We start from the raw sequence: 5,976 nt of genomic DNA, 5'->3' as shown, positions 1-5,976 counted from the left end.
GTCTTCGTCCTTTTTTGGTTCTTTCCCCTTGATTCGTTCAAAGACGCTGGGATGTGGTCTAGGATCTTCTTCTCCATCATCTACGACCAACTTGAATTTTGGTAACTTGTTCTTGAATCCAGATGTTACCATGTTTACTCCAAGTGGCTGTGGGAAAGGATTCTCATCCACTGCCATCTTTTTCTTATCATCGAACGTAATTCGTCCTGATTCAATGGCATCCTGCAATACACGACGGAAAACCAAGCAATTGTTAGTCAAATGTGACCATGCATTATGCCACTTACAATATTTTTTACCCTTAATTTGTTCAGGGTTTGGCAATTTGTGCTTATCGCTCAACTTTATCTGCTTATCCCTATATAATTTATCGAATATAATGTCAGCTTTGGTCACGTCGAACGAGAACGTTCTAGCCTTTATGTTTCCATCTTTTATGGGCTCATCTTTGCCCGATGGTCTAGGCTTAGCCATTTTGGGACAAGTATATGTATCCCCTTTGACCAATTCAGCCAAACACATTTCGGCCTGATCGTATGACTCGTCGTCGATGGTATGAACGTCAAAATTTGGGTCTTTGTAATAAATCTCTTTACTAGAATTTTTCATTTGTTCTTCCTCTCTTATCAGTCGCTCATACCTAATCACATTCGCACTCAACTGGAAAAGGTCAGGAAATTCCTTGTCCTGGAATTTCTTCTTTAAATCAAAGCTCAAGCAGCTCTGAGCGATTTTGACAAATTCTTTTTCGGGCAGAGGTGCAAAACACTTGCTTCTTGCTGTCTTGAACATTTGGAGAAAACTTTCTGCCCATTCGTTTGGCATTTGACGTAGATTCGCCAAATCAGCCAAAGTGACTTCAGACTCAATTTTATAAAACTGAGCGTGAAACAAGTGTTCCAATTGTTGCCATGTTTGAACAGAATTCGCTGGCAAGTTGATGAACCAGGAGAAAGTTACTCCTGTTAACGAACTAAGGAAAAGCCTCATTTTATGGTAATCGGTTACATCACCACTTTGCAATGTGAATCGCCCTATGTGTTCTAGAGTAGACACCTCTCCTAAACCGGTAAACAGTGAGAATTCTGACACTTTGTACCCTCTAGCCATGGATATGCTTGGTCTACCCAATCAAGATATGGCTTTGTGTACATCGGCCTAATGACGGGACGCACCCCAAAAGCCATCTGATCCTGTATAATTTCCATAATCTGGTTCCTCAACATGACGTTGGGATCATATGAAATTTCTACAGGCTGATTAACTGGTTGATTTGCATGAGGCCTGATGTTTGGTCCTTGATTGGCACCAAAATTACCATGATTAGGGCATTACCATTAGCCTGAACATCTATTTCCTCATTAACACGTGGAATATTCTGTCCATTGTTTAGGACATTATCTCTCACGTTTGGATTACCCCCCAAGTCAGGCATACCACTACCGTTGTTTTGATTTGGCACTGTAGTACCCCCTTGGTTTGAAGTAGAGGGACCAGAAAGCGATTCTACCCCTTGATTCGGATTTAGGACCGAGGGATTATGTCCCACGATTGTCCTAGTTTGAAAGTGATTTGTAAGAGGTATAGCCGGTTGACATATTTGGCCTACTAACTTATTCATTGTTTTTTTCAATGTCTTTATTTGTTTGGCCATATTGTCATAGTGTACATTCCCATTTTGCGTAAATCTTTCCATATTATGAATACTTCGAAGATTTACCTGTTCAACGATGTCTTGCGTGAGTTCTCCAAGTAATGCACGCATGGTTCGAGGACTCAACTCCGTCATTGGTTCGTAACGACTGTTACTGCTCTGATTCTGTCCATCTGTTCGTGGAGAGGCATGCTGCTCCTCATATCGCTCGATCACAGACTGGATTCCTCCCTGACTTGCTGCTTCCTTATCGGATCTCTGAGGCATATTGTTTCCCCTTTTGTACTTTCAACACCTAACACCACTGTCCCACCGGGCATGCCAAATTGTTTCGCGCGGGTTAGTCGCTAACAATTAAAAAGGATCAGACGATTGTGTAAGGGACAAACCTCTTGAGACAAAGTCCCAAAAAGGGGTGTTCTTTTATTGGCGATGACTTTACAATTGGAAATTAAAAATAACGTGCCTCCAAGGGGTGCAAGCACACGAGTTACTTGAAAGAAAAGTGTTTAAGTCTAAGCTAAGGAAATGAAAATTACATATTCTCTGTTCGAGAGTTTTGGATTCGGGGTCTTACTTCTATGTCCTTTCTCCCTTTTATACTTCATGAACGATCTCTTTGTGATCAACCGCCCTAAAAACTGCTTGATCATCCTATAACTGCCCACTTTCTTCGTAATGGCCAACTTGTCATGAAAACTGCCTTTTTTAACTGCTGTCATTACTCTTCATCGTTCAACCGCTTTCGATTGAATTCCTTGAATCGTGGAACGTGATAGGGCTGCTTTAATAACTGCTCTGATAACTGTACTTCTTGATAACCACGACGCTTTATGTTTGTTAATACCTTGGGCGACTTGAAGGTCTGGGCGAGAATAGAGTAACAGCTCTGGGCGGCTGTATGACACTCCATTCGCTCAGATTCTGGGTGACTTGCAAACTTGGCAGATGGCGTTACCGCGTTCTTGGGCCTCCTTATTTGAGCCTTCATCTTGATTTGTTCGATTGGGCTTCGTTCTTTGGGCTATCTGATTTGGAGATCCTCCAATTGGGCTTCACTCCTTAGACTGTTCGATTTGGGCTGAATTTTTATGTGTCAACACTACATTTTTAAGAGAACATTGATCCACGACCTTTCATTTTAGGTATAATCAGCCTCCAAGTAAGAAAAATAGTACAAAAATCAGCCAAAGCATCCCAACAATGTCTCTCTAACATTAACTTCATAAGATTAGACATGTAAGACTGCAAGATGAAAATATCTCTCATTTCAAATTTCTAAGCACCAGCCCATGTTGGGATACGAAATCTAACTTCATAAGATTGGACATGTGAGACAACGTGAGGATTTAACAAATGTTTTGAACAACTATAATTTAAAGTTGAGGATTCACATGCTCTTTTAAAGGGTATGATGAGATTTTTAATCAGGCAATAAATTGAGGACTAATGGTATAATTTTCCAAGAAGACAATACCGAAGGAAAAATTGCGTGGTTACTCATCAATTTATTGCCCGGGGAACTATTTCTCCAAACTTCAAAAATGAAGAATTTTAATATGAGGACAGTATTGATAGCCTTTAACACGAGTTTTATTCTTTATGAGGGCTATCCTTTTGTTCTATCCGCTGTATCCAGTCCATGCATCATGTATAAGACAATATGGGGACACTATTCTAGTGTTTTCTGATTCGAATCTTTACAATGGTTCATCATATTTTAAGACGATCAGGGGGCGGAGCTAGGAATTTGTGTTTTGGGGTTAAAGTACGAATAAAAATTCAAATTTAACAAAAAAAAGTATTAAATAACATTATCTATTAAAGTTGTGCTCGACGAGGATAGATAGCATAAAATTTACCTATAGTAGAATCTACTTCTAATATCATAGTAAATTCTCATTCGTTGTAGAATGTTAAATAATCACCAAGAAAATCAACGTATATTTTGTTATGATTGCTGTCTTCATTTTCTTTCGTTTTCTTTCATTTTGAAAAATGCATAAAAAACCAAAAGCACTTAAATATCTCTACAATCCAGAGACAAATACATGTGAAGTTGTGAGAAAATTCTGAAAAGAGGCATTATAAAGAAAAAGAAATAAATTTTGAAGGAGTCGAAAAAAGGATAATCATGTAACCGGAAATTTTTTTTTTATTTTTTATTTTTTTTGGGAAAAAAGTGTGCTTAAAAAATAAGAAAAAGTTTTACTTCACGTGTAAAATTATTTTATGAGAGAATTTGAGTTTGAAAATAAATTTTAGATAAAACGAATTTTGGAAAAATGAAGTTCAAACATAGGCTAAATGATGATCCTTTTTCTGACTCCCTTGAATTTTATTTCTTTTTATTATAATGTCGCTTTGCAGAATCTTCTCACTACGTCACATGTTTTTCTCCTGGGATTGTAGATATCTTTAAGTGTTTTTGTTTTTTTATGCATTTTTCAAAACGAAAGAAAATGAAAGAAATTGAAAGCAGTAATTCGTAACAAAATGGATAATGATTTTCTCGATTATTATATGACATTCTATAATGAATAAGAATTTACTACGATATTCAATGTAGATTTTACTGTTGATAAATTTTATGCTATCCATCCTTGTTAGGCACAATTGTAATGTTATATTATGACTTTTTTTTTTTTTTTGTTAAATTTGAATTTTATTCATACTTTAACTTTTTAAAAGATTTTGCCTCCTATAATATAAATTCCTAGCTCCATACCTGATTGTCATAAAATATGATGAACCATTGTAAGGTGGAAGTATGAACTCGATCCATAAGTTTACGATTTTTTTTGATCCAGTAGGTTTTAGCATAATTGTTTTGTATTGATTTTTTGTTTAACATTTGGTATCAAAGCTACATATCACCTTTGCCTTGGTATTTCACCAATAATCTGTAAAACTCTGTCTTTTGGCTGAATTTTCTTTTCTGTAAATAAAGTCAGATTTCTCCATAAAATCACATTTCTAAACTGTGTGTTTTTAAACTTAGTCCCCGTTTGGTACCATTTTTTTCAAAATACATTTTTCTCTTCTTTTTTTTCAATCATACATTTTTATTAAAATAATATTATACGTAAATAAAAAACTTTCCTTATTTTTCAACCACACACTTTCCATCAAGTTACTATTCTAAAATGCATTTTTACATAAAAATAGCTCTCAAACGTCTCCTTAAGATTTTCATCAAGGAAGGTTGAATTTGAAGTGAGTCAGAACTAGGTTGATTTCGACCTGCTAGAGGAAGAAGATGATTGTGATTTTTCAAAATAGAGGACTATTTGGTGTTTTCTCGTTCACTTTTGAAGTCAGTTATTGGGCTTGTCTTCAAATGATAAGAATTTTATTGGGCCATTAATCATGACGGATTTCCTTACAAAGTTTAGGTATATAATAAGTAATCATTGATCGGGTCACTATGGAATGGCCTATAGTTATGTTTAAGTGGGCCAATTAATATTATGAAATGATTTGCAAGTTTTGATTGAGCCATGACCTTTAGTTTGTATTGGGCCAATTTTACAAAAATCTTATTGGGTACTTCATCTTAATTGGGCCGATTTTACATAATTCATTTATAGGAAAATTTCATATATACAAGAATTAGACAAGGTTTATTATTTTAAAAATCAAATATTAATTAAATTTATCTGTAAAATAATTAATTATAAATATAGTTTACTAATTAAATATATTAAGCTCACAATATTATATAAATTATGTCACATTTATGTATTAGTCACCATTACATATGTAACAGTCACAAATCACAACTTATTTCTTGGGCATTTATTTTTTACCTTTGAATACTTGTGTATGTTAATTATTTATGTTTAGAATAATATACGCCATTTTATGATTAATTAAATTATAGAAAGTTACAATTATACTCATAATTATGTTTTAAATTATTTTATGCAATTTATGATGCTTATGAAAATATTTTGTGCATAATCATAATTAATATTGTGCTATTAGATTTATTCTCATATTGAGTTAATCGTTTATGCATAAAATAGTTAATGTCCAGTGATATATACAGTTTTATTTAATTGGGGATTATTCACAACATCTTTAATTAAATAAAATTTTATATTAAGTTTAGAATCACGTAAAGAGTAAAGACATTAAAATTGTAGTTAATTGTGCTTAATATGATAAACTTTATCCACTAGGAACTTTTTGTTCTATTTATATAATTGATAAGAATAAAATGTCAAAAGCGTACCTATAACGGTCCTAAGGTAGCCAAATTCCTTGTCGGGTAAGTTTCGACCCGCACGAAAAGCGTAATGATCTGGGCACTGTCTCGG

This window comes from Olea europaea, unplaced genomic scaffold, assembly GCF_002742605.1.
Source record: "Olea europaea var. sylvestris unplaced genomic scaffold, O_europaea_v1 scaffold1639, whole genome shotgun sequence".
NCBI lineage: Eukaryota > Viridiplantae > Streptophyta > Magnoliopsida > Lamiales > Oleaceae > Olea > Olea europaea.
Note: the sequence above shows the minus strand (reverse complement) of the source record.